General features: G+C 36.8%; 1 pseudogene; it reads right to left on the bottom strand.

The window, feature by feature from the left end:
- Positions 1-6251: 6251 nt before the first annotated feature.
- On the bottom strand, positions 6252-26227 carry LOC143682197 (olfactory receptor 2A1/2A42-like; annotated as a pseudogene).
- Between the last annotated feature and the right edge of the window lie 1246 nt (positions 26228-27473).

Raw genomic sequence — 27473 nt, 5'->3', positions numbered from 1 at the left:
AACATCTCTCCCTTTAGTATAACAGAGAAGTTGAAGTTTTAAAATATGGGCCATATCATCCTTTACCCCATATTCTTATTTTCCTTAGTCCTATCCACATCAGCTTCATTCATACCTCTAGTCAAAGTCTGATCACTTTTTCAACTTTTTAAATAGCTGCTGTATGGGGTAATGCTGACATTCCTAGCTTCAGTGCTCTAACTCAGAGTCTCAGGTATCACATAAATACCTGAAGTTTCAGGGAATAACCAGGTTATATGCAAATAGCTCAATATCTTAGAATTTAGAAATAACAATTACAATTCCTAAATATATGTGACTGCTACAAGAGCTTACAGCCTCGGACCTTCTACAATAGGCTCCAATCTAATAACCCATGCTCACAACTTCAATTCTCCAAGTTTGTATATTATAGTTAGTCCATATGAGTGAGGCATGATAATATTTGTCTTTTTGTTTCTGCCATTTCATTCAACATGCTATGCTTAAGCTTCATTACGTGCCTCAGAACTTCATTCCTTCTTATAGCCACTCAGTAGTCCATTGTATGTGTATACCACAGTTTCCACTTTTATCCCTCAGTCATTGTACCCTTAGGCCACCTCCATTCATTGTGAATCATGAACTCTGCTGCCAAAAGCACAAGTGTGCAAATGTCCATTCATGTCCCCACTCTCAGTTCCTCCAGGTGTATACCTAGCAACTTGATTTCAGGATCATATGGCAACCCCATCTCTAGCCTCCTGTGGAACCACAAAGATGCCCTCCAGAGGGGCTGCCGCTCTCAGCTTCCCTACCATCATTGAATAGTTATGTTTCTTTCTCCACATTTTCTCTAGAACTTGTTCCTCTCTGTTCATTTTTAAACAATTTTATTTGCACATCATACAATCCAATCTAAGTAAGTAGCCATGCCTTTGCCACCATAATCTATATGAAGACATTTCTTTTTCTTCTACAAAGAATCCATACCCCTCCTTGATATCCCCCACTTGTTGACATTTAGTCTTGGCATAATACCTTTGTTGCATTCAGTGGACGCATATATTACAATGTTACTGTCGACTATAGACTCTAGCTTGCATTGGTTGTATTTTTTCCTGTGTACTGTCTCATTTTCAACACCTTGTAATGTTGACATTGATTTCTTCTCCCTCATGCAAAAACATTTTTATATTTGTACGTTTAATCAACATCACTGTCCACTCTAGGCATTCCTAAATTATACCGTCTGTCTTTATCCTCTATCTTTCGTTTTAGTGTCCTACTTGCCCCCAGCCTTTCTCCCTCAACTATACTCACATTCGGCTTCATTTAGTGTACTTATGTTATTGTGCTTCTATCAGGTAGTAGTATTGTGCTATCCATATCTGAAATTTTATAATCAGTCCTGTTGCACATTCTGTATTCCTTCAGCACCAAATACCCAATCTGTACCCTTCTTCTTTCTTCTGATGACCTGTGTTCTTAACTTTAACTCTCAAAATTCAGTATTAATGTTAGTTTACATTAGTGAGACCATACAGTATTTGCCTTTTGTTTCTGGGTAATTTCACTCAGCATAATGTCCTCAAGGTTCATCCATGTTTTTACATGCTTCATGACTTTATTCTGTCTTACAGCTGCATAATATTCCATCATATGTATATACTCCAGCTTGTTTTAGCCACTGATCATTGATAGACATTTGGACTGTTTCCATCTCTTGGCAATCATAAATAATGCTGCTGGTGTGAAAATGTCTGTTTGTGTCCTGGCCTTCAGTTCCTCTGAATATAAACTTAGTAATGGGATTGCTGGATCATATGGCAATTCTACACTTAGCTTCCTGAGGAATCACCAAACTGCCTTCTGAGCAGTTGTACTATTTTACATTCCCACCTACAGTGATTAAGTGTGCCTCTCTCTCCACATCCTCTCCTGCACCTGTCGTTTTCTGTTTAGTTTTTTTTTTAATTTTTATAATGGCCATTCTAGTGGGTGTGAGATGATATCTCATTGTGGTTTTGATTTGCAGTTTCCTAATAGCCAGTGAAGTTGAGCATCTTTCCCTGTGCCTTTTAGCCATTTGTATTTACTCTTCTGAAAAGTGTCTGTTCATGTCTTTTGCCCATTTTTAAATTGAGTTGTTTGTCTTTTTGTTGTTGAGCTATAAATCTCTTTATATATTCAGCTAACCCTTATCTAATATGTGGTTTCCAAGTTTGTCTCCCATTGAGTAGGCTGCCTTTTACTTTTCTGACAAAGTTCTTTGATGCACAAAAGTATTTAACTTTGAGGACATCCCATTTATCTATTTCCCTTTTCTTTGCTCATGCTTTGGATTTAAGGAGGAAAACACCTCCTTTCACAGATTTATAAGATATTACTCTTCATTTTCTTCTAAAAGTTTTATGGTCTTAACTCTAATGTTTTGGTCTTTGAGTTACTTTTTGTATAAGGTGTGAGATATGGATCCTCCTTCATTCTTTTGCATATGGATATCCAGTTTTCTAAACACCATTTATTGAAGAGGCTGTTCTGTCCCAGGTGGGTTGACTTGACTACCTTATCAAAGATCAATTGTCCAAGATGAGGAGATCTATTTCTGAGAACTCAATTCTATTCCATTGATAAGTATATCTATCTTTATGCCCACACGATGCTGGTTTTTTTCTGGCAGTGAAATATTTTTTAATTAAGATATGTACATTGTCTTTTTTTGACATAATGATCTTGCACACTTGATCAACTACAGTATAGCATAAACATAACTTTTATATGCACTGGGAAACCAAAAAAAAGTTTGTATTTGTCTCTGAGGTATGCCTGGACCAGGAAACGTGTTTTGCTTTCTTCAGTGATCAGGAAAGTAGTTCTCCCTCTGCAGGAACATTCACAGGAATTTTTGCACCACGGTTTTAATGCTTCCAACCCAATGGCATATTTTGAAGAGAGAAATGACCTGTTATATTGCTTTTTAAAACAACTTCATTGAGATACAATTCATATGCCATACAATTCACCTACTTAAAATGTATAATTCAGGTGACTCAGCAGGCAGAGTTCTCACCTGCCATGCTGGAGGCCTGGGTTTGATTCCCGGTGCCTGCCCATGCAAAAAAAAAAAGGTGTATTTCAGTGGATTTTAGTATATTAGAGGATTGTGCAACCATCACCACAATCTCATTTTAGACTATTTTCATACCACAAAAAAATCCTATTCCCAGTAAGAATAACTCCCCATTCTAGCCTGTGCCCTAGGCAACCACTAATCTACATTCTGTCTCTATAGATTTCCCAATTCTGAACATTTCCTATAAATGGAATCATATATTTCTCCCTTTGTGCTTGGCTTATTTTACTTAACATGTCTTCAAGGTTCATCCACTTTGTAGCATATATCCGAATTCATTCTTTTTTATTCCAAAATAATACTTATTATAATGGATATACCACATTTTATTTATCCATTTGTCAGTTGTTGAACATTTGGATTGTTTCCACTTTTTGGGTACTATAGATGATCCTTCTATGAACACGTATACATATTTTTGTGTGGCTATATATCTCAGAGTAGAATTTCCAGGTCATATGGCAACTTTACGTTTAACCTTTTGAGGAGATACCAATTTGGATTCCGAAGTGGCTGAACCACTTTACATCCCCTTTAGAGCAAGGTAATAAGACTTCCAACTTCTCCACAGTCTCATGAACATATATTAGCTGTCTTTTTTATTATAGCCATGCCAGTGGGGGCCAAGTGTTATCGCATTGTGCTTGGATTTACATTTCCCTGATAGCTATTAATGCTAAGCTTCTTTTCAGGTGGTTGTTGTCCAATTTTTATACTGGCTTTTGTTGTTTACAAAACTGTTGACACATCCAGATACATTTTCAAAGTTAAGGGTATATTTTCCATTACTGAAGCAATTTTTCTGATGCTCTCTTTCTTGCTCTCTGTAGCATGCTGTGCTCCATGATCTGTTATATTTATCAAAGTATTGTACATATGAACAGTTCGACTTGGCTTTGGGCTGCCCATCCTTGAGCCTAAGCTTAACTAATACATGAAGGTTTAGAAAATTCTTCAGAATAATGCTAACAGTTAAGATTTTGCTAAAGCAAGTGTTTTGTTGTTGTTTTTAACTCCTTGAGCTGCATGTTGCCTTGAGTAATCATCATCCGGATTGTGTCCTCTTCAGTGGCACTTTTGTTTCTTTTGAATTCTTCTCTTGCCCAGTCCTTCAGGTTATTTTCCATCAGAGTCATTTGGAACCTGTCAAATTACTTGCAAAATCTGCTTTAGAGTTAGCATCACCAGTAGTAAGCTGCCATGTATGTCAGACAGTGTGAATCCAAGTGAATTCGCATCGTGCAGGAGCAGCATACCATACTGTTTTGACCACTGTAGCTTTGTAATATGTTTTAAAGTCAGGTAGTGTGAGACCTCCTGCTTCATTTTTCTTTCTCAAGATATTTTGAGCTATTCAGGGCACCCTGACCTTCCAAATTAGTTACTGATTTTTCTATTTCTTAAAAGTAAGCTGTTGGGATTTTAATTGGTATTGCACGAATCTATAAATCAGTTTGGGTAAAACTGACATCTTAACTATATTAGTCTTCCATCCATGAACACAGTATGTCCTTCCACTTATTTAGGCCTTCCATGATTTCTATGAGCAATTTCTTGTACTTTTCTGTGTATAGGTCTTTTGTGTCCTTTGTTAAAATTATTCCTAAATATTTTATTCTTTTGTTTGCTATTATAAATGGATTTGTTTTTCTTGATTTCCTACTCAAACTGCTCATTACTAGTATATGGAAACATTACTAACTTCAGGGTGTTGATCTTGTACCCTGCCACTTTGTATGTTCATTTATTAGCTCCAGTAGATTTGCTGTAGATTTTTTTTTGGGATTTTTGGCATATAGTATCATGTCATCTGAAAACAGTGAGAGTTTTACTTCTTTCTTTCCAATTTGGATACCTTTCATTTCTTTTTCTTGTCATGTTCACACTTGATGTGAAGTTGAGGAATGACCTGGAAGCATGTGCTCGTCTTACTCTCAGGGAGGGTTAGAAAGTGGATGCGTAGTTAGTTCATACCCTGTAAAGCTACCTACATGTATGATGACCCCCACCACTAAATTATAAACTAGCTTAAATCAGCAAAAACCAATCTGCTGCCAAGGCTGAATAGCCAGCTAGATACATAAACTTTTTGGTGAAAAAAATTCTACATCAGGGGTAAGAAATTCTAATGGGGAAAATGGTACATATCTAGCTCAATTAAGGTAGAAGTGTTGATAAAAAGACAGGGGAAATCATTATATATAGTCTGTATGCATTATACCTTGTGTCTATTCTCTGTACTCTATATATTATGTATAGTCTCACTATACATACACACATATACACATATAATTCACAGCTAAAAACCCAAAAGGTTTCTGGGGTATCCATAAACAATCTAAATTGTTTTCTTTCCTATTCGTTATCAGTCTATTAAAAGAGAGGTTGCCCAGTTTGGGCTCTTTGCTAGTTATTAGCTAACTAGTTTACCCTGAAATTTGTAAACAATATTCATGATTCCCATACTCTCTCCCTAATCTATGCATCTTGTTTTAACTTTCTTCCTTCACGCAGCTGATTAACTCCTAATATGAATCAATATTTTTGTACAAAACTTCTCTATAGCATGTGGCATAGCTAATTAAATATCCCTGAGTAACTCTTTAACAGGGCAAGTGAAATTATGGGAGAATGGACGACTGTACCATTGGGTTTTGGGGATCACTTCACTAAGCTGCAGCTTGTTTTCCTTTGCAAATCTGGTGGTATGCGTTTAGTGGTTTTGCATAGCTAGATAAGGGAGGTAGAGAAACTGTATTCAACTTTTTTTTTTTTTTTTAATAGATTCCCCTTTTATTTATTTATTTTTTTTACATGGGCAGGCACCGGGAATCGAACCCCGGTCCTCGGGCTTGGCAGGCAAGCATTCTTACCTGCTGAGCCACCGTGGCCTGCCCCTGTATTCAACTTTTATATACAGAAAAATACTTATTAAAATTTTATTTTCACACATTCTCAATTCAATGAGCAAGAAAGAAAAAAAATAATATCTGATAAAACCATACCTGATAAAAGTCTATGAATGTACACAGCTAACAATTTTTTCTGCAAAGGAAGTGGGAAGGCTTGCACTTGAGTCATTAAGGCACAGTTAAGAAGGGAGTAAGGAACATTTCTGGCAGTAATCAGCTCTTAATCAGCCCCAAGGCTCCAGGAAGCTACTCACTCCTTGCACAGTGCTCTCCTTCAGGGCGCCCTTCCTTTCTGTGTTCCTCAGGTTATAGAACAAGGTATTCAGCAAAGGGTAGAAAAGACTGTAAAATAGGAAAGGATCTCTTATCACAACTCAGGAAAGCAGAATTTGGGGGCCATATGCATAATGATAGTGCTGCTGAAGACGAGCATGTCCACAAGAGGTGGGAGGAGCAGGTGGAGAAGTCCTGTCTGTGTTCTGCTCTGGAGTGAGTCCTCAGAGTGGCAAATAGGATGCAAGCATAGGAGATCAGCACCGAGCTGAGAGATCCCACTAAGCTAAATAAATACACATTCAGCAAAGATAGCAAGTAAGTTGAGCCTAGTGTCAGCACAGGCGCACTAAGGACAGACAGGATTACACAGAAGGGGTTGATTTCATGAGGCCCACAGAAGGGCAGCCTCAGAATGAGGCTCATGTGGACCAGGGCCAGGAGGAAGCCACATGCCCAGGAAGTCACTGTCAAGGTACTGCAGACTCTCCAGCTCATGATGGCAGAATTTTGGAATGAGTGGCAGATGGCCATATTCTGATTGCAGGACCATCATGTCCAGGAGAAGGCTTTCTGTTAGAGCAAAACTCAGGAGGTGAAAAGACCATGTTATGCAACCAGCAAAGATGGGCTTGGCTAGACTCAGGAGGTCTGTCAGCATCTGGAGCACCATGTTGCAAGCATAGTAGGGAGCGGGCTGCTACCTGGTGCATTGTGGAAACGAAGCTCAGACATAGCAGATACTTTCAGCAAATGACTGTTTTATTCCTTATGCAGCACAAAGGGTGAAAAAGAGCAAGGGAAGAAATCCCATCATGGTCAGTCTCCTAGAGAGGCTCACTACTCATGTCCAGATCAGTGAATGGCAGCTCTGCATGCCCCAGTTTGTGTTAGAAAGGAAAGATGGGTCTCTCTCTCTCTCTCTGTGTGTGTACCTGAAATATGTAGCTTAACCTTGGATAGTGGAAACAAACCAATATTTTGCAATTTGGCCACTGGTCAACTGAATGATTCATAGAATTATTAATTCACCTAAATTACTTTTTAATGAAACCCATAGAGTTTGAACAACTTGGAATTACCAGCCTGGCATCTGTTCACATCTGTAGAAATAAATGTGTGCTCCATATGCTTGCAAGCATTTGGAGGGTATGTATATTGGGTGATTATGAACAATCACTGAAAACAAGTGCAGGCATAATTCCCCATGTGCTGCCTCTACAGACCTCTCTTTCTATTATTTTTCTCAAGATAGAACATCTATGGAATCAAGAGAATTAAAAAGGCCATAGCCTGGGATGAAAATAAGTAGGGAATAAACCAACCCTGCTAATTGTTCAATCCTTGGTATTTGTAACATGCTCTATACCTGAAATCCAAAACACAAATACACTGGCTGAACTCAGCAACAAGAATTACCACATAATTTATAAATGGCTAATAGAAACAAATATTGAAAAATTATTAATTCAGTTTTTCACCCCCAAATGGTAGCATTGGCAAATTGGCAGTCAGATAATTAATCTGTAAATTATTGGTTAATGAATTGGTTTTCAGACCCTGGGTCTTGGATCACAGCTTTCCCAATAAACCATTTTGAAATTTAACAACTTTTTTGGCTTTGCAAGGCCAAAATAACTGGAGGCTTAGCTAATTCTCCAGGAATTGACCAGTCCTAGTTCAGCTTTCTACCAATACCAATCCTTAGAGAGGTGCTTCTCTAAGAACTCAGATACAAGACACAGGGCTGTGTACTGGGAAATAAACTTATGAAATCCACATGTAACTGGTGAGAATAACTTTCTGGAGGGGGAAACCAAGGCAATATCAGGAAACATGTAACTTGGTGCATTGATGCAGTTTCAGGGAGAGAGGAGAGGGGCATATGACTGATTCAGTGAATCCAAATGTAGTCAGTTGCATGGAGAAAGACTGTAGAAAGGAAGAGGGGTGATCAGTGTGAAATGTAGACAGCAGGTCAGAGGGGAAGCATTTGTCAGCACAACTTTAGCAACTTTCAGAGAAGAGGAGGCCTGATCAGTTGACATGAGGGTACTAAATACTGGCAGGTTCTATGTTTAAGGTCTAGATGAATCACTTGGGTCATCAGTAATCAATAACCCTAGTCTGTAAATCTCTGATTAGCCCTTGCTAAGATCTTGCTCGGATCTTATTCTTACCAATACACATTAAGTAATATTTTGTCTCCTTGTGAAGATATATGAAGAAATGTATTAATTAGCAAAGTTCTTGTCCCATTTTACACTTTGAATTTTAAATAAATGAACAGGCAGTCTGGCTTTCATACTGTCCTCCTGTGATTTTGGATAGCATGATGCTGTTCTGAATAAAGTTACCCAAACTGAGTCTGAAAGGTAAAAACCAAACCCTGAACAAGGGTAACCTCATTGAAGTAATTCCCAAGGAAAGCATCTGAACTTTCCCTTACAGCAGCAGATGAGTCTGTTTTCTTATTAGCATTATTGATACATTGTCAAATCACCTGGACAAAAAAATCTAATATACTAGATTCCTCACTGATGATCAGGGCTTATTTGACTTATAGATTAATATTAAAGATGTCTGTGCACAACGTGCTTTGTAAATTAATTTTGGAAACACGTAAAGCACTAGAAAATATTTGGCTGTGAAAGATCTACTTGAACCCACCCATTTATGAAATTGTAATCTCCTTTCCTGTTTCTCCTTCATTTTTTTCTATAGTTCTCCAAATGAAAACATAAAGGAAAAAAATTAACTATTCAAAACATGATTTTTTAAAAGCTTTTTTGAAGAAAAGCAATGATTTTCAAAATAAACTTCAACAAGTAGTTACAGAATGGATTTCAGAGTTTGTTATGGGTTATCATCCCACTATTTCAGATTTTTCCTTCTAGCTGCTCCAAAACGTTGGAGGCTAGAAGAAATATATATTTTTTCTTTTTTGTGAAAAATAACACATATTCAAATAAGCAATAAATTTCAAAGCACATTGCAACAATTAGTTGTAGAACAGATTTCACAGTTTGGTAGGGGTTACAATTATACAATTTTAGGTTTTTAAAAACATCTAGCTGCTCTCAGATACTGGAACTTAAAGAAATATCAATATAACGATTCAGCAATCATACTCATTTTTAAAAACCCTACCTTCTCTGTATAACTCCACCAATACCTTTGATCTTTCTCCCATTGTTTAGGGGTATTTAGGCTATGCCCATTCTAACTTTTTCATGCTGGAAGGGACTGTCAATAATATGGAATAGGGGGATAGAACTACTTGATGTTCTGGAGAGGCTGGTCCCCCTGCATTTCAGGATTTCAGGACTTATCTGGTCCAGGGACCCATCTGGAGGTTGTAGGCTTCTGAAAATTTAGCCTAGTGTGTGGAACCTTTGTAGAATCTTATATAATGCCCTGGGTGTTCTTTAAGATTGACTGGAATGGTCTTGTTTGGGGTTTGGCAAGTTACGGTACTGCCCTTACATTTTTTTTTTTTTTTTTTTTTGTATGCTGTATGGCAGGGTCACATTGCATTATTTCTCTATGTGAGTACCCTATTATTGCCCCACCATTTGTTGAATTTTTGTTTGTTTAGCTTGCTTGTTTTGTTTCTAGGGAAGTGCATGGACCGGGAATCGAACCAGGGCCTCCCGCATGGCAGGTAAGAATTCTAACATTGAACTACCCTTGTACCCCACTGCCTTTAGATCTTTAAATTTATTTTTTATTAGAGAAGTTACTTATTTACAAAAAAATCATGGTGATAATAGAGATTCCATATACTTCACTCATTGATCCAGTTTTCTCTATTATTAACATTTTACATTAGTTGGGTACCTTTGTTACAACTGATATATTATTGCAACTATACTATTAACTGTGCAGTCCATAGTTAACATTAGGGTTCACAATCCTATGTTTTTTTTTTTTTTTAATTTTTAATTCTGGTAACATATATGCAACTTAAATTTCCCTTTTTAACCAAAATTCAAATATATATATTTCAGTGGTGGTAATTACATCCACAGTGCTGTGCTAAAAATCACCACCCTCCATTACCAAAATTTTTATATCACCCCCAAAAGAAACTCTGTAACAGATAAACATTAAGTTCCCATTCTCTACCCCATCTCAGCCCCTGATAACCTGCATTCTAATATCTGAGTTTATGAATTTGCCTATTATAATTATTTCATATCCGTGAGATCACACAATATTTGTCCTTTTGTGTCTGGCTTATCTCACTCAACATGTGTTCAAAGTTCATCCATGTTATAGTGTGCATCAGAACTTCATTCCTTTTTACTACTGGATACTATTCTATTGTCTGTATATACCACATTTTGCTTATTCATTCATTGGTTGAGGGACATGGGTTTCTTCCATCTTCTGGCAATTTTGAATAAAGCTACTATGGACATAGGTGCAAATATCTGTTCAATTCCTTGCTTTCAATTCTTTTGGATGTATCCCAAGAACTGGGATTGCTAGGTTGTATAGTATTTTTTTCTTAACTTTCTGCAGAATTACCAAACAATTATCCACAGTGACCGTACCATTTTAAACTCCCTCCAACAATGAATAAGCATTCCTATTTCTCCACATCCTACAACCCTTATTTCCCATTTTTAATAGTAGCCATTCTAGCATGAAATGGTGCCTCATTGCAGTTTTAATTTACATTTCCCTAATGACTAATGAAACTGAGATTATTTTCATATGTTTACTGGCCACTTTTATATCTTCTTTGAAGACCTGTCTATTCAAGTCTTTTGCCCATTTTTTATTTGGGTTGTTTATCTTTTTGTTGTGGAGTTGTAGTATTTCTTTATATAGTCTGGATATTAAGCCCTTACTGAATATGTGGTTTCCAAATATTTTTTCCCATTCTTTAGGTTATCTTTTTACTTTTATGATGAAGTATTTTGATGCACAAAAATATTAATTTTGATGAAGTCTCATTTATCTCTTTTTTCTTTGTTTGCTCATGCTTTTGATATAAAGTCTAAGAAACCATTGCTGAACTCTTGAAGATGCATCCCTGCTTTCTTGTAGGAGTTTTATGTTTTTTAAAAAATATTTTATTAATAAATATTCACACATATACATTCCATACATGGTGTACAATCAATGGCTCATAATATCTTCATATAACTGTGCATTCATCACCATGATAATTTGTTGGAACATTTGCATCACTCCAGAAAAAGAAATATAAAGAAAAAAAACTCATACTATACCCCTTACCCCTCCCTCTCTATGACCACAAGTATTTCCATCTACCCAATTTATTTTACCTTCTGCCCTCCCTATTATTTATTTAGTTTTTATCCATATTTTTTTGCTCATCTGTCCATACCCTGGATAAAAGGAGCACAGACACAAGGTTTTCACAATCCCACAGTCACATTGTAAAGCTTGTATCTTTATACAATTGTTTTCAAGAATCAAAGCTACTGGAACACAGCTCACAAGTTTTAGGTACTTCCCTTTAGCCACTCCAATACACCATAACTAAGAAGGAATATTTATATAATGCATAAAAATAACCTCCAAGATAACCTCTTGACTCTGAAATCTCTCAGCCACTGAAACTTTATTTTGTCTCATTTCTCTCTTCCTCATTTTGGTCAAGAAGGGTTTTTCAATCCCTTGATGCTGGGTCCCTGCTCATTCCAGGATTTCTGTCCCATGTTGCCAGGGAGATTTACACCTCAGGGAGTCATGCCCCATATAGTGGGGAGGGCAATAAGTTTACTTGCCAAGTTGGCATAGAGAGAGGGAGGCCACATCTGAACAACAAAAGAGGTTCTCTGGGGGTGACTCTTAGGCCTAATTTTAAGTAGGCTTTGCTTATCCTTTGCAGGAATAAGTTTTATAGGGGCAAACCCCAAGATTGAGGCCTCGGCCTATTGATTTGATTGTCCCTACTACTTGCAAGAATATCAGAAATTCCCCAAATGGGGAAGTTGAATGTTTCCTCTTTTTTCCCCAATCCCCCAAGGGGTCTTTGCAAATACTTCATTATTCACTGCCCAAATTACTCTGGGATATATCGGGGTATCACACCAACCTGTACAAACCAACAAGATCTCACACCCTATTCAAGATTCCATGTACTTATGGTGTTCAACTAAACTGACCATACAAGTTAAATTAGGAAATGTGCTACCCAAAATATAAATTTTGCACCAAATAAATATCTCTCTGTTTGGTCTCACACAAAAAGCTGAAGTTTTAAAATATGGAACATATCATCCTTTATCCTGTATTCTGACTTACCTTAGTCCAATCCAGATCAGCTTCATTCATAACTCTAGTTGAAGTCTAATCACTTTTTCATTTTACAAAACATGATTTTTTGATAGCTAACTGAAAGATAGATAAAAGGAAGATTATAAGAGTAAATTTTTATTTCAAATTTTGTTTTTTTAAAGTAATTGAATAGGCTTCTGTCATTGTTAATTTCATGTGTCAGCTTGGCTATATTATTGTGTCCAATGTTTGGTCAAGCAAGCATGGACCTGATTGTTACTCTGAGGATATTTTGTGGACTTAAATAATCAGTAAGTTGATTGTATGTATGACTGATTATATCTACAATAAACTGAGGAGATTGCTTCAATAATGAGGAAAGTCTCATACAATCACTTAAAGGCTTAAAAGAAGTGAAGACTTCTGCAGTTAGAAGAAGAAATTTCCATCTATACTTCAGTCAGCCAGCTTCTCCTGGAGAATACATCGAAAACCTTTACTGGGGTCCCCAGCTTCTCATCTGTCCTATGGAATTTGGACATAACTATTCCAACAGTCACATGAAACAATTCTTATAAAAACCTCATAATGGTTACAAATATCTCCTGTCACATATGTTTTCCTAGTGAACCCTGACAAATACAGCTTTATTTTGGTATCCATGACAGTTAATATGCATTTTTTGACTGACAAATGATGAGGTAATATAAATGAATGAACAAATGCCTAAAAATTGATTTCCTTATGTAATATATAATTTAAATATACTCTAATTATGCCAAGTTCAGTCCTTTCTTCCTAGAGGAAATAGAAGTAAAAGAATTTTGAAAAATTTTCTCCCCAATGACTTGTATTAAAACAAAACTAAAAATCTGATGAAATCTGTTGGGTAGCTGATGGCTGGGGGTAAGTTGCTGTACTGAGTCAGTCACACAGACACACAGCACACAGCACACGACTCAGGAGACAACCCTCAGGGGTGAGTGGAAGGCATCCGCTTTCGGATGGGGATTGGTGGCTGTTGTTGCTAGGACAGAGGGCAGATTTAAGATTAGCGCTTTTGGCGCGAACCACCGCCAGTTCTGGGAAGAAAGCCGGTCGCGGACTAGGCCATTTTGTGTTACCTTGCATCAGCCATGGCAGCCATGTTGGCAATATTTTATGGCTTCTCCATCCGAAATCAAATTGAATGATTTACAAAGCAGTGACAGTTGAATCTTGGATAGTCTCCCTTTTATTTATCTTTTCCCTATTTTATTTGAAATCTAATGTTAAACTAACATTTAATATTAACTAAAAACAAACAAATGGAACCCAAATGGATTAAATTTCCTAATAGGCTGAAAGAGAAAAAAGGGGTTGGCTCAGAGCATTGAAATATAACGTGTTCCAAATGTAACTTTCAAGCATGGTGATGTACATTAATTTATACATTTTTATGTGTGAACAATTTCAGAATTAAGAAAATGGCAAATTGTTATCTGATTAACAAGTAATCAGGTAACTCTAAAGACCTAAAGTCAATGTCTAAGAAGGAAATCATTTCTTCATTTATACACAAAGCTTCAGAACTTGAAACCTGTATTTCAAAAAGTAAATTTTTTCAAGGTGGGCCACGGTGGGTCAGCAGGCAGAGTTCTTGCCTGCCATGTCAGAGACCCAGGTTCAATTCCTGGTGCCTGCCCATGCCAGAAAAAAAAGAAGTAAATTTTTCAGTTTGATGAGTTTGCCAGTTCTTTTCTAAAGTAGTGGGCATGGCTAAATAGCATAATCACCTGTTGTTAAATCCATAACTTAAGTGAATTGAAAACTACTTCATCTTAATGCTTAAGAAGTTATATGTCAAGACTTTTCAAACTTGACTTATGGGAAAAAGGTTGATAAGGTGAATGAAATTCTGGATATAGAAACTATTGGGAACCATGAGGAATAACTGAGTGTCAGTTTCATGTAACTACAGTACAAAAATTCATGTAATTACAAGAGGCTGTTAAAGGTTGATAATAATTGATCATATCTATTGAGTACTTCCTATGTACTGGACCCCATAGAAGCATAGAGTGAAGCAGGTTGATGGTTTTGATATCTGTAAAGATTTTATTGTGAAATATATTTCAGGAGAAAGAGCAGAGGTAAATAAAAATGTACTTACCAAATATAAAAATCCTATAAGAAGAAAATTTGAAATCTAATTGACAATCCCATTCTTTTTGTACCTTTAGGAAATACCTTGCTTCCTTTTCCATACTCTTTTCACTAAGAACTTTTTCCTCCTACTACAGAAGCTAAGATTTACACATTATTGAGTAACTTCTAGGGTGCCTGATACAGTCTTTCATGCTGTAGTTACTGAAAAATAAACATAAGACACAGATTTAAGATTTGTTTGGCTTCATAATCCACTTCAATAAGTATGTTCTTATGGATTTAGTATGCACTGTGGCTGTTCTGACAAGAATTAAATGAATATTTTATAAAATAACTAATATATGTTAGTTTTCCTGAAATTTAACATCACTTTATAATATATCCTATTAAAATTTCCTTTGGCTAGGAAATCATTCCATATATTGAAATTAAATGCATAATACAGAAATTTCTTCTTTTTTCAGTAACATCTCCATTCGCCCAACTATATACATTGGTATTTCTTCACCAGTGGAAAACATAGTAACCAAAATCCTAAACATCTTTACATAATTTTCCATAAATTGTGCATCTAACTTCACGTCACTTTTTCCTGGAGCTATTCATAGAGAATATTAGTGATGAACTTCGATGTTTGGCATTAATAGAGAATATTTGTTTCCTCTTCCAATGCTTAAATGAAAAGTAGCAGTAACAGAATGACAGTCAACCGAAGACTAGATGCTACAAGTCTAATCAGAATTTATGGTAAAGTAAAAGAAGGCAACTTGATCAGTGCTCTTATTTGGGCTCAAAGATCTCAGAAGGGAAAAACACCTGGGGGCTTTTCTGGAGGGTTCTGTGGAAGTTGCAGAATCCTGGCACCTGTTTCTGGTGGAAAATATGCTAGAATCCTTAGAAAATGTTTTATGTGCTGATGGGCTCAACCTGGTTGGCCGCTGTTGAGAGTTCACTAGGGGGGCAGTCAGAGATATGGTGCATGCCTATCTCCTTTGGGAAGAAGAAACAAAGCGGTTCTCTATTTCTGTTTCTGTTCTCATCCCCAGCGGGATACACAATTAGGAAACACAGACAACCATAGAGCATACCTCTGAGACAACATCACTCATTACAGCTCCCCAAATACTTGGTATTATTTGAACTAAGTGAATCCCAGCACTGTTGCAATACCCAAATCTCCAGTTGGTTCAGGTGAATCTGTAAGGAAATAGAACCAGGAACAACGAATAAGCTCCTAGCATTAACCTCTATAGTTCAGCTTCTTCCTAACATAATCTGAGTCTCTTGGGTTGCAGCAGAGCTGAAATGATAGTGAATTAGAAGCCCAGAACCATGAAAAATCAGCTCATTCCAGGCAACAACTTGGAGTTCTTAAGACGTGGTAGAGAGCTGGTTAGAGAGGCACAGAGAAGATTGGAGACACCAAAAAGAAGTTGTGGTGTCCCAGTGGGGCTGATTAGAGCCTGTCTAAAGGAGAGGCTTATAGTGTACAAAATATCAATGTAGGTCTGCAGTTGGAAGTATTCTCTAATCTTTATTTTGGAGTAGGGAGATTCTGAGTTTGTGCTCTAAAGGGAGTAGAGGAGAGGACCCTCTCTAAGGCAGCTTTCCCTGGAAGATTCCTGCCTCTCTGGGGAAGGTGGACATATTTGTTACATGTTCTTATACTTAATATTTCTCCTTTAAATTGAACATAGCAGGGTTGGGACTCACATGAAGCAATCATGCAATTTGCAAACTAATTGATTCTTTACATTGTGACCTCTGAATTGCTGGGGATATGGCGAAAACTTGGGGAAGACCTGACACAGGTTGTCAAATTTTTAAGAACATGCATGCCTGCTACACAACATTACATGTCTGCTACACAACATTACATGTCTGCTATGGGAAAACCACACATTCAAGGATGTGAAAAAATTGCTCCTGATCATATTAAAATTTTGGTGTATAGTAGGCAATCCATAAATATTGCAACCTTTCTTCTTTTATTCTCTTTTTATGATTCAGGTAATCTGCAGAAAATGTTGAAATCAGGAAACTGACCTAAAGGACAAAAATCATGTGAAACCTGTAGAATCAATAGTTTTATGATGTGTTTTTCTATGTTCAATATCTTACCATAATCAATTAGAAAAAGTCACTTTAGGATGTAAGGATGGAAAAGTCAAGTAAGACAATCAGAAATTAAGTATATAATTTTATGAAGTGAAAGAAATTTTTACTTAGAAAAATGAATCACCTCAGAATGACATGCTTTCTATTGCATATCAAGCTGATGCAGCTTTGAAGTTGAGGAAAGATTCTAAAAGTGGTCCTGGTAAAATATTAATATATACAAAACATAAAAACATACAAAAAAACAAAGCAGAACAACACTGTAATCTCTCAAGGGCAACAATATGTTCTTAAATGTTTAAATTTTTCACTAGCATTTGAAATTTTTCTCCAATCTTGGATGTTATTTCAACTTGTACTTACGTTGGTAAGTGCAAATCCACCAGAATTTGGATTAATATTCATTTGAAAGTAAAATAAGTATAAATCCACATATGAATAGATTTTAAACATCACTCAAACTAAATTACCTAAAGCATTGGCCTGCAAAATATTGGGTTTTAATGATGAAGTAAATGTCCAAGTCAAGGTTGAATGTATCTTCAGAAAGTCATGACAGGTATATAATTGATGGAAAAGAACGATTGTAAAGTATTATTAATTGTATTTATGGAGTAATTTTGAGTTCAAAGATCAATAGTTCAATGGTTTACTTGGAATCTTGAAAATGGAGAAATAGAGAGACAGTATTTTTTAGAGCTTAATGTGCACTGCCAAAGACAAAGAAACTTCAGTTGGTAGAAACCTGTGTTCTGATGATCAGAGTTGTGGTCTATTTGGGGGATGTTTTTTCAACAGCTTTGAAGAAATATCCTTCAATAGCATTCAATTCTATTTGGTCCTTGAGCCATACTTTAATTTTTTATGCATTTGTCCAATTTTAAAAAAGAGAACTGGGGTATCTTAGATAATGGGTGAATGTATTCCATTCCTTGGGAAAAAAAATTCACTCCATATAAAGGTTGAGATTGACATAGGGTTAACAATGAATATCTTGTGAGTTTTGTGAGGTTCAGTCAATTCTTTCAGTATTGATCAATCCTGGTTGAACTGATAGAAAGCTAATTTCTGACCTACAATGCTGAGGATCAGACTCTTCTGATGAAGAGAGGTTGGTTTTCTTTCTTTTTTATCTTTTTTAAATTAATATTTTGGACTAGACTCGCAAATATACTAAGTGGAAAAAATTTCAAAAAAACTTTCATTATTACACCAATGGTTCTTAGCTTTTTATGAGGTCACGTAATATTTCTAAACTGATGCTAGTGATTCCCTTGTCATTCTCCCTTTGGGCCAAAAACACGGCAAATAAACAGAACTTTGCTTACAATTTCAGGGATCCATTGAGCCATGGAAGACCATCAAGGTATTCTTTGGTGTCTGTAGATTCCGGATGGAGCCACACATCAGATAAATATCGATATTCACACTATTAACAGGATTCCCTGATCAGAATCAGTTAGGATTCCCACTGAAATGTTTAACTAGGAGAGATTGGTATGCTTTTCCTGACTTAATTAGGTATAAACCTTTATTGAGAGCTACACATTAACTCCATAAACAGCACTTCACTCTCTTGAAATAGTGGTGCTTGTTCAATAATATAAAATACTTTGGCACAATTAAGTAGCTTCTCATAATCTCCCCCAATCCTTATTGTTTAGCAGTGTTAACTCTACTCACACTTGACTAGGACTTTTCCTTCAGTTTACCGGAGGGTTTAATTTTCAAACACAGCATTCCTATAATTATACTTAAATGGCTTTATGATCTCCAGGTTGTTTTTGCTTTTCATGTAAGAGACTTGACTATGGTCAAAATAATATTTTCAAAATACGATTTGTAAAATATATTACCTCACTTTTCTTTTTTTTTTTTTATTGAACCTGGGTTCCTTCATGTTGTTAGTGGAAAACTGGAAAGAATTGAAGATTTGAAGAGGAGAAGAGTGGGAGCAATGATGAAAAAGGGACAGTGCAGGCATCAGGCTGCCAGGAAAGCAGGGGCGTTAACATACAATAAGGGCTGCCATGTTCCAGGCAGGTAGCAATTTCTTTCTTTTTTTTTTATAGCAATTTTTTAATTAATTAAAAATATTAACAACAAACAAACAAAACAATAAGATATCATTCCATTCTACATATATAATCAGTAATTCTTAATATCACATAGTTGCATATTCATCATTTCTTAGAACATTTGCATTGATTTAGAAAAAGAAATAAAAAGACAACAGAAAAAGAAATAAAACGAAAATAAAGAAAAAAATGTTGTACATAGCATACCCCTTATCCCTCGCTTTCATTTACCAATAGCATTTCAAACTAAATTTATTTTAACATTTATTCCCCCATTATTTATTTTTATTCCATATGTTCTACTCTTTTGTTAATATGGTAGCTAAAAGGAGCATCAGACACAAGGTTTTCACATTCACAGAGTCTCATTGTGAAAGCTATATCATTGTTCAATCATCATCAAGAAACATGGCTACAGGAACATAGCTCTACATTTTCAGGCAGTTCCCTCCAGCCTCTCCATTACGTCTTGAACAACAAGGTGATATCTACTTAATGCGTAAGAATAACCTCCAGGATCACCTCTTAACTCTGGAATCTCTCAGCCATTGACATTTTGTCTCATTTCACTCTTCTCCTTTTTGGTTGAGAAGGTTCTCTCAATCCCTTGATGTTAATTCTCAGCTCATTCTAGGGTTTTTCTCCGTTCCTTGATGCTGAGTCTCAGCTCATTCCAGGATCTCTGTCCCATGTTGCCAGGAAGGTCCACACCCCTGGGAGTCATGTCCCACGCAGAGAGGGGGAGGGTGGTGAAACGGCTCGTCATGTTGGCTGGAGGGAGAGGCCACTTCTGAGCAACAAAAGAGGCTCTCTCGGGGGTGACTCTTAGGCCTAAATTTTAAGTAGACTTGACCTATCCTTTGTGGGGTTAAGTTTCATATGAACAAACCCCAAGACTGGGGGCTCAGCCTGTAGCTTTGGTTGTCCACACTGCTTGTGAGAATATCAAGAATTCAACTTGGGGAAGTTGAATTTCTCCCCACTCTCACCATTCCCTGAAGGGGGCTTTGCAAATACTTTTCCATTCACTGATCAAATCACTCTGGGATACATTAGGGCATCACTCTGGAAAAACCAACAAAATCTCATGCCCTACCTGAGATTCCAAGTTCAATCAAACTATCTGTTCAATCAAACTATCTATATAAGTTATATTAGGAAATGCTCTAGTCAAAATCTAAATTTTGTAACAAATAAACATTTTTTGCCTTAGTCTCACACATAAGGTGACATTTTAAAGTATTAATTATCATCTATTTTCAGCACCCTGCAATAATGACATTCCTTTATTCTTCCTCATACAAAAACATTTTTAAAATTTTGTACATTGTATATTTCACTATTGTTATACACTCTAGGCATTCCTAGATTATACCATCTCAATCTTTTTTTTTTTTTTTTTTTTAACATGGGCAGGCACCGGGAATCGAACCCGGGTCCTTGGGCATGGCAGGCAAGCACTCTTACCTGCTGAGCCACCTTGGCCCGCCCACCATCTCAATCTTTAACATCTATCTTTCTTTCTGATTTCATTTATGTCCCCAGCCCTCCTCCCTCTATCATTCTCACATGCAGCTTCATTCAGTGTTTTAACATAATTATATTACAGATAGGTAGTATTGTGCTGTCCATTTCTGAGTTTTTGTATCCAGTCCTGTTGCACAGTCTGTATCTCTTCAGCTCCAATCACCCAATATCTTACCGTATTTCTCTCTCCTGATGATCTCTGTTACCAACGACATATTCCAAGTTTATTCACTAATGTCAGTTTATATCAATGAGACCATACAGTATTTGTCCTTTAGTTTTTGGCTAGTCTCACTCAGAATAATGTTCTCAAGGTCCATCCATGTTATTACATACTTCATAAGTTTATTCTATCTTAAAGCTGCATAATATTCCATCGTATGTATATACCACAGTTTGTTTAGCCACTCGACTGTTGATGGACATTTTGGCTGTTTCCATCTCTATGCAATTGTAAATAATGCTGCTATAAACATTGGTGTGCAAGTGTCCGTTTGTGTCTTTGCCCTGAGTAGATACCTAGCAGTGGTGTTGCTAGGTCATATGGCAATTCTATATTCAGCTTTTTGAGGAAACGCCAAACTGCATTCCACAGTGGTTGCACCATTTGACATTCCCACCAACAGTGAATAAGTGTGCCTCTTTCTCCATGTCCTCTCCAGCACTTGTCATTTTCTGTTTTGTTGATAATGGCCATTCTGGTGGGTGTGAGATGATATCTCATCGTGGTTTTGATTTGCATTTCTCTAATGGCCAGGGACATTGAACATCTCTTCATGTGCCTTTTGGCCATTTGTATTTCCTCTTCTGAGAAGTGTCTGTTCAAGTCTTTTTCCCATTTTGTAATTGGATTGGCTGTCTTTTTGTTGTTGAGTTGAACAATCTCTTTGTAAATTCTGGATACTAGACCTTTATCTGATATGTCGTTTCCAAATATTGTCTCCCATTGTGTAGGCTGTCTTTCTACTTTCTTGATGAAGTTCTTTGATGCACAAAAGTGTTTAATTTTGAGGAGCTCCCATTTATTTCTTTCTTTCTTCAGTGCTCTTGCTTTAGGTGTAAGGTCTATAAAACTGCCTCCAATTATAAGGTTTATAAGATATCTCCCTACATTTTCCTCTAACTGTTTTATGGTCTTAGACCTAATGTTTAGATCTTTGATCGATTTTGAGTTAACTTTTGTATAGGGTGTGAGATACGGGTCCTCTTTCATTCTTTTGGATATAGATATCCAGTTCTCTAGGCACCATTTATTGAAGAGACTGTTCTGTTCCAGGTGAGTTGGCTTGACTGCCTTATCAAAGATCAAATGTCCATAGATGAGAGGGTCTATATCTGAGCATTCTATTTAATTCCATTGGTCAATATATCTATCTTTATGCCAGTACCATGCTGTTTTGACCACTGTGGCTTCATAATATGCCTTAAAGTCAGGCAGTGTGAGAACTTCAGCTTCGTTTTTTTTCTCAAGGTACTTTTAACAATTTGGGGCACCCTGCCCTTCCAGATAAATTTGCTTATTGATTTTTCTATTTCTGAAAAGTAAGTTGTTGGGATTTTGATTGGTATTGTGTTGAATCTGTAAATCAATTTAGGTAGAATTGACATTTTAGCTATATTTATCTTCCAATCTATGAACATGGTATGCCCTTCCATCTATTTAGGTCTTCTGTGATTTCTTTTAACAGTTTTTTGTAGTTTTCTTTGTATAGGTCTTTTGTCTCTTTAGTTAAATTTATTCCTAGGTATTTTATTCTTTTAGTTGCAATTGTAAGTGGAGTTCATTTCTTGATTTCCCCCTCAGATTGTTCATTATTAGTGAATAGAAACACTACAGATTTTTGAATGTTGATCTTGTAACCTGCCATTTTGCTGTATTTGTTTATTAGCTCTAGTAGTTTTGTTGTGGATTTTTCAGGGTTTTTGACATATAGTATCATATCATCTGCAAAGAGTGATAGTTTTACTTCTTCCTTTCCAATTTTGATGCCTTGCATTTCTTTTTCTTGTCTAATTGCTATGGCTAGAACTTCCAACACAACATTGAAGAACACAGGTGATATTGGACATCCTTGTCTTGTTCTTGAGCTTAGAGGGAAAGTTTTCAGTTTTTCCCCATTGAGGAAGATATTAGCTGTGGGTTTTTCATATATTCCCTTTATCATTTTAAGGAAGTTCCCTTGTATTCCTATTCTTTGAAGTGTTTTCAACAGGAAAGGATGTTGAATCTTGTCAAATGCCTTCTCTGCATCAATTGAGATGCTCATGTGATTTTTCTGCTTTGATTTGTTGATATGGTGTATTACATTAATTGATTTTCTTATGTTGAACCATCCTTGCATACCTGGGATGAATCCTACTTGGTCATGATGTATAATTCTTTTAATGTGCTGCTGGATTCGATTTGCTAGAATTTTGTTGAGGATTTTTGCATCTATATTCATTAGAGAGATTGGTCTGTAGTTTTCTTTTTTTGTAATATCTTTGCCTGGTTTTGGTATGAGGGTGATGTTGGCTTCATAGAATGAATTAGGTAGCTTTCCCTCCACTTCAATTTTTTTGAAGAGTTTGAGCAGGGTTGGTACTAATTCTTTCTGGAATGTTTGGTAGAATTCACGTGTGAAGCCGTCTGGTCCTGGATTTTTTTTTTGGGAAGCTTTTGAATGACTGATTGAATTTCTTTACTTGTGATTGGTTTGTTGAGGTCATCTATTTCTTCTTGAGTCAAAGTTGGTTGTTCATGCCTTTCTAGGAAGCTGTCCATTTCATCTACATTGTTGTATTTATTAGCATAAAGTTGTTCATAGTATCCTGTTATTACCTCCTTTATTTCTGTGAGGTCAGTGGTTATGTCTCCTCTTCCATTTCTGATCTTATTTATTTGCATCCTCTCTCTTCTTCTTTTTGTCAGTCTTGCTCAGGGCCCATCAATCTTATTGATTTTCTCATAGAACCAACTTCTGGTCTTATTGATTTTCTCTATTGTTTTCATGTTTTCAGTTTCATTTATTTCTGCTCTAATCTTTGTTATTTCTTTCCTTTTGCTTCCTTTGCTTGCTTTGGGGTTAGTTTGCTATTCTTTTCCAGTTCTTCCAAATGGACAGTTAATTCCTGAATTTTTGCCCTTTCTTCTTTTCTGATATAGGCATTTAAGGCAATAAATTTCCCTCTTAGCACTGCCTTTGCTGCATCCCATAAGTTTTGATATGTTGTGTTTTCATTTTCATTTGCCTTGAGATATTTACTGATTTCTCTTGTAATTTCTTCCTTGACCCACTCGTTATTTAAGAGTATGTTGTTGAGCCTCCACATATTTGTGAATTTTCTGGCTCTCTACGTATTATTGATTTCCAACTTCATTCCTTTATGATCTGAGAAAGTGTTGTGTATGATTTCAATCTTTTTAAATTTGTTGAGACTTGCTTTGTGACCCAGCATATGGTCTATCATTGAGAATGATCCATGAGCACTTGAGAAAAAGGTGTATCCTGCTGTTGTGGGATGTAATGTCCTATAAATGTCTGTTAAGTTTAGCTCGTTTATTATAATATTCAAATTCTCTGTTTCTTTATTGATCCTCTGTTTAGATGTTCTGTCCATCGATGAGAGTGGGGAATTGAAGTCTCCAACTATTATGGTAGATGTGTGTTTTTCCCTTTTCAGTGTTTGCAGTGTTTACCTTATGTATTTTGGGGCATTCCGGTTCAGTGCATAAATAGTTACGACTGTTATGTCTTCATGTTGAATTGTTCCTTTCATTAGTACATAGTGTCCTTCTTTGTCTCTTTTAACTGTTTTACATTTGAAGTCCAATTTGTTGGGTATATTGCTACTCCTGCTCTTTTCTGGTTGTTATTTGCATGGAATATCTTTTCCCAACCTTTTGCTTTCAACCTATGTTTATCTTTGGGTCTAAGATGTGTTTCCTGTAGACAGCATATAGAAGGATCCTGTTTTTTAATCCATTCTACCAGTCTATGTCTTTTGATTGGGGAATTCAGTCCATTAACATTTAGTGTTATTACTGTATGGGTAGTACTTTCTTCTACCATTTTGCCTTTTGGATTTTATATGTCATATCTAATTTTCCTTCTTTCTACACTCTTCTCCACACATCCCTCTTCTGTCTTTTCATATCTGTCTCTAGTACTCCCTTTAGTATTTCTTGCAGAGCTGGTCTCTTGGTCACAAATTCTCTCAGTGATTTTTTGTCTGAAAATGTTTTAATTTCTCCCTCATTTTTGAAGGACAGTTTTGCTGGATATAGAATTCTTGGTTGGCAGTTTTTCTCTAATAATTTAAATATATTATCCCACTGTCTTCTCGCCTCCATGGTTTCTGCTGAGAGATCTGCGCATAGTCTTATTGGGCTTTCCTTGTATGTGATGGATTGCTTTTCTCTTGCTGCTTTCAAGATCCTCTCTTTCTCTCTGACTTCTGGCATTCTGACTAGTAAATGTCTTGTAGAACATTTATTTGGGTCTATTCTCTTTGGGGTGTTCTTCACTTATTGAATCTGTAATTTTGTGTCTTTAATAAGAGTTGGAAAATTTTCAGTGATAATTTCTTCCATTAGTTTTTCTCCTCCTTTTTCCTTCTCTTCTCCTTCTGGGACACCCACAACACGTATATTTGTGCACTTCATATTATCATTCAATTCCCTGAGACCCTGCTCATATTTTTCCATTCTTTTCCCTATAGTTTCTGTTTCTTTTTGGATTTCAGATGTTCCATCCTCCTGTTCACTAATCCTAACCTCTGTCTCTTGAAATCTACCATTGTAGGTTTCCATTGTTTTTTTTCATCTCTTCTACTGTACTTTTCATTCTCATAAGTTCTGTGATTTGTTTTTCAAGACTTTCCACTTCTTTTTTTTTGTTCATTCCTTGCCTTCTTCATATCCTCCCTCTATTCATTGATTTGGTTTTTGATGAGGTTTTCCATGTCTGTTCATATATTCTGAATTAATTGTTTCAGCTCCTGTATCTCATTTGAACTATTGGTTTGCTGCTTTGGCTGGGCCATATTTTCAATTTTCCTGGTGTGATTTGTTATTTTTTGCTGGCATCTAGACATTTAATTACCTTAATTAGTTAATTCTGGAGATTGCTTTCACTTATCTTACCTAGGGTTTTCTTGCTAGATGAGTTTGTTGTCTATCTGTTCTTTGACCTTCAGTTCAACTTTTTCTGGACCTCTAGCTTAGGTTTTGTTTAACAGAGGATAATTTTTCAGTTCTTCTTTTCTTGTTTCTTGCCCTGCTTGCAAGGTGCCTTTTCCCTCCCCACTCTTAGGAGTGTCTACATAGGTAATATATACTTCAGCCAGGTTTTCCTGGACTAAACTGGACTCCTATCAGGGGGAAGGAGTCACCTGCATCAGTTTTCCGTGAGGGTGAGTCCCAGCAGGTTAAAATACTTTCCTGTGAAGTCTCTGGGCTCTGTTTTTCTTATCCTACCCAGTATGTAGCGCTTGTCTGTCTGTGGGTCCCACCAGCAAAAGATGTTGTGGCACCTTTAAGTTTGGAAGGCTCTCCTTGCTGGGGGCGTGGTGACAGAGGAGAGGTTGTAGACTAGTTTTAATGGCTTCAAATTGCTGAGCCCTGGGTTCTGAATTCCTTGAGAGAGGGATTTCACCTGAGTTGGGCTTCGCCCCTCCCCTGGGGAAGGCACAGGAGGGAGACAGCCCTGAAAGCAGTCCATTTCTGCCTATGCCTAGGGCAGTTGCAGCCCAAATAGTCCCACCGCTGAGTCCAGAGGCAGCCAACCCTCCATAGAGACAGCCACAAAAACCTCCATTTTGGCCCCTTTCCTCTTTTTCGGTTAGCCCAATAAGCGACCTCTGCCTTTACCAGGTTCGCCTGATTGGGAGCCTATTTTTAGTAGTCATAATTTGTTAATTAATTCCTCAATTGGTGCTTGGTTGGACTCAGTCCCTGCTACAGTTAGAGTGTCTTTCCTTTCCCTCTGGGAAGCCACCTGTGGGGGGAGGGGCACCAGGCACTGGCCATCACAGCTTGGGGAACTCACGGTTCCGGGGGGAGGGGCTTGCAGCTGGTCCAGCTGTTCCAGACTGGGGTACGCTGTGTGTCCAGTCACTGTCGTGGCCTCGGGAGCTGTTCTGTACTGTTTTTGGTTATTTAGTAGTTGTTCTGGAGGATGAACTAAAACACGCACCTTACTAAGCTGCCATCTTGGCCCCTCACAATTTATTTCTTATATCAGCTCTCTGAGCTATTATTATAGTCATTTTACACATGGACAGACAGAACCACAGAGAGGTCAAATGGTCCCTTAGCCAGGAATTAATAAACTTAGGTCTAAATGACAAGAAGAGTTTTAAAAATAGTTCATACCTAGTTCAAAATTCAAGATATCCCCATCACTATTTGATTTAGGTTACATGTTCAACATAATCAGGAACACACCATAACTCAAAAGCCCTGTGTACATGGCATGTTTCCTCTTCAGTGCACGCATTCAATCTACTGCCTTTGGGTTGGTTGCGAGGTAGACACTATGACTGTGAAAGAAAGGAACGGGAAAGAGTCTTTTAGAAGATCAAGTTTAAAGTGGTTTAATGTTTGGAAAATCACCAGTGCATTTGACTGAGAGAGAGAAAAGAAGAGAAGAGAAAAGAAGGAATGAAGGGAAGAGGGAGGGAAGGAGAGAGAGAAGAGTTCGTTTACTTTCATATATCTTCTTTTTAAAAACTAGCTTAGTTTTTTCAAAGAGAAGAAAATGAAAAAGAAAATCTTCCTTATGCATTAGCCAAAAAAGAACTTGCTCATAATGTGGTTTTTTTTCTTTTCTTTATTGGAAGAAATCTTTGCAACTGTATAAACACCACAATTACCTCTTTGTCTTCTTTTATTTGTATGCTGTATGGTGGGGGTCACATTTTATTCTTTTTCCATGCGAGTATTCCCTTATTGCAGCACCGTTTGCTGAATTTTTGTTTATTTGGCTTTTAGCTTGCTTGTTTGTTTGTGAAGTGCATGGACCGGGAATTGAAGCTGGGTCTCCCGCATGGGAGGCGAGAATT

This window comes from Tamandua tetradactyla, chromosome 1 (assembly GCF_023851605.1).
Source record: "Tamandua tetradactyla isolate mTamTet1 chromosome 1, mTamTet1.pri, whole genome shotgun sequence".
Classification (NCBI taxonomy): domain Eukaryota; kingdom Metazoa; phylum Chordata; class Mammalia; order Pilosa; family Myrmecophagidae; genus Tamandua; species Tamandua tetradactyla.
This window is presented reverse-complemented; position numbering and strand designations above follow the sequence as displayed.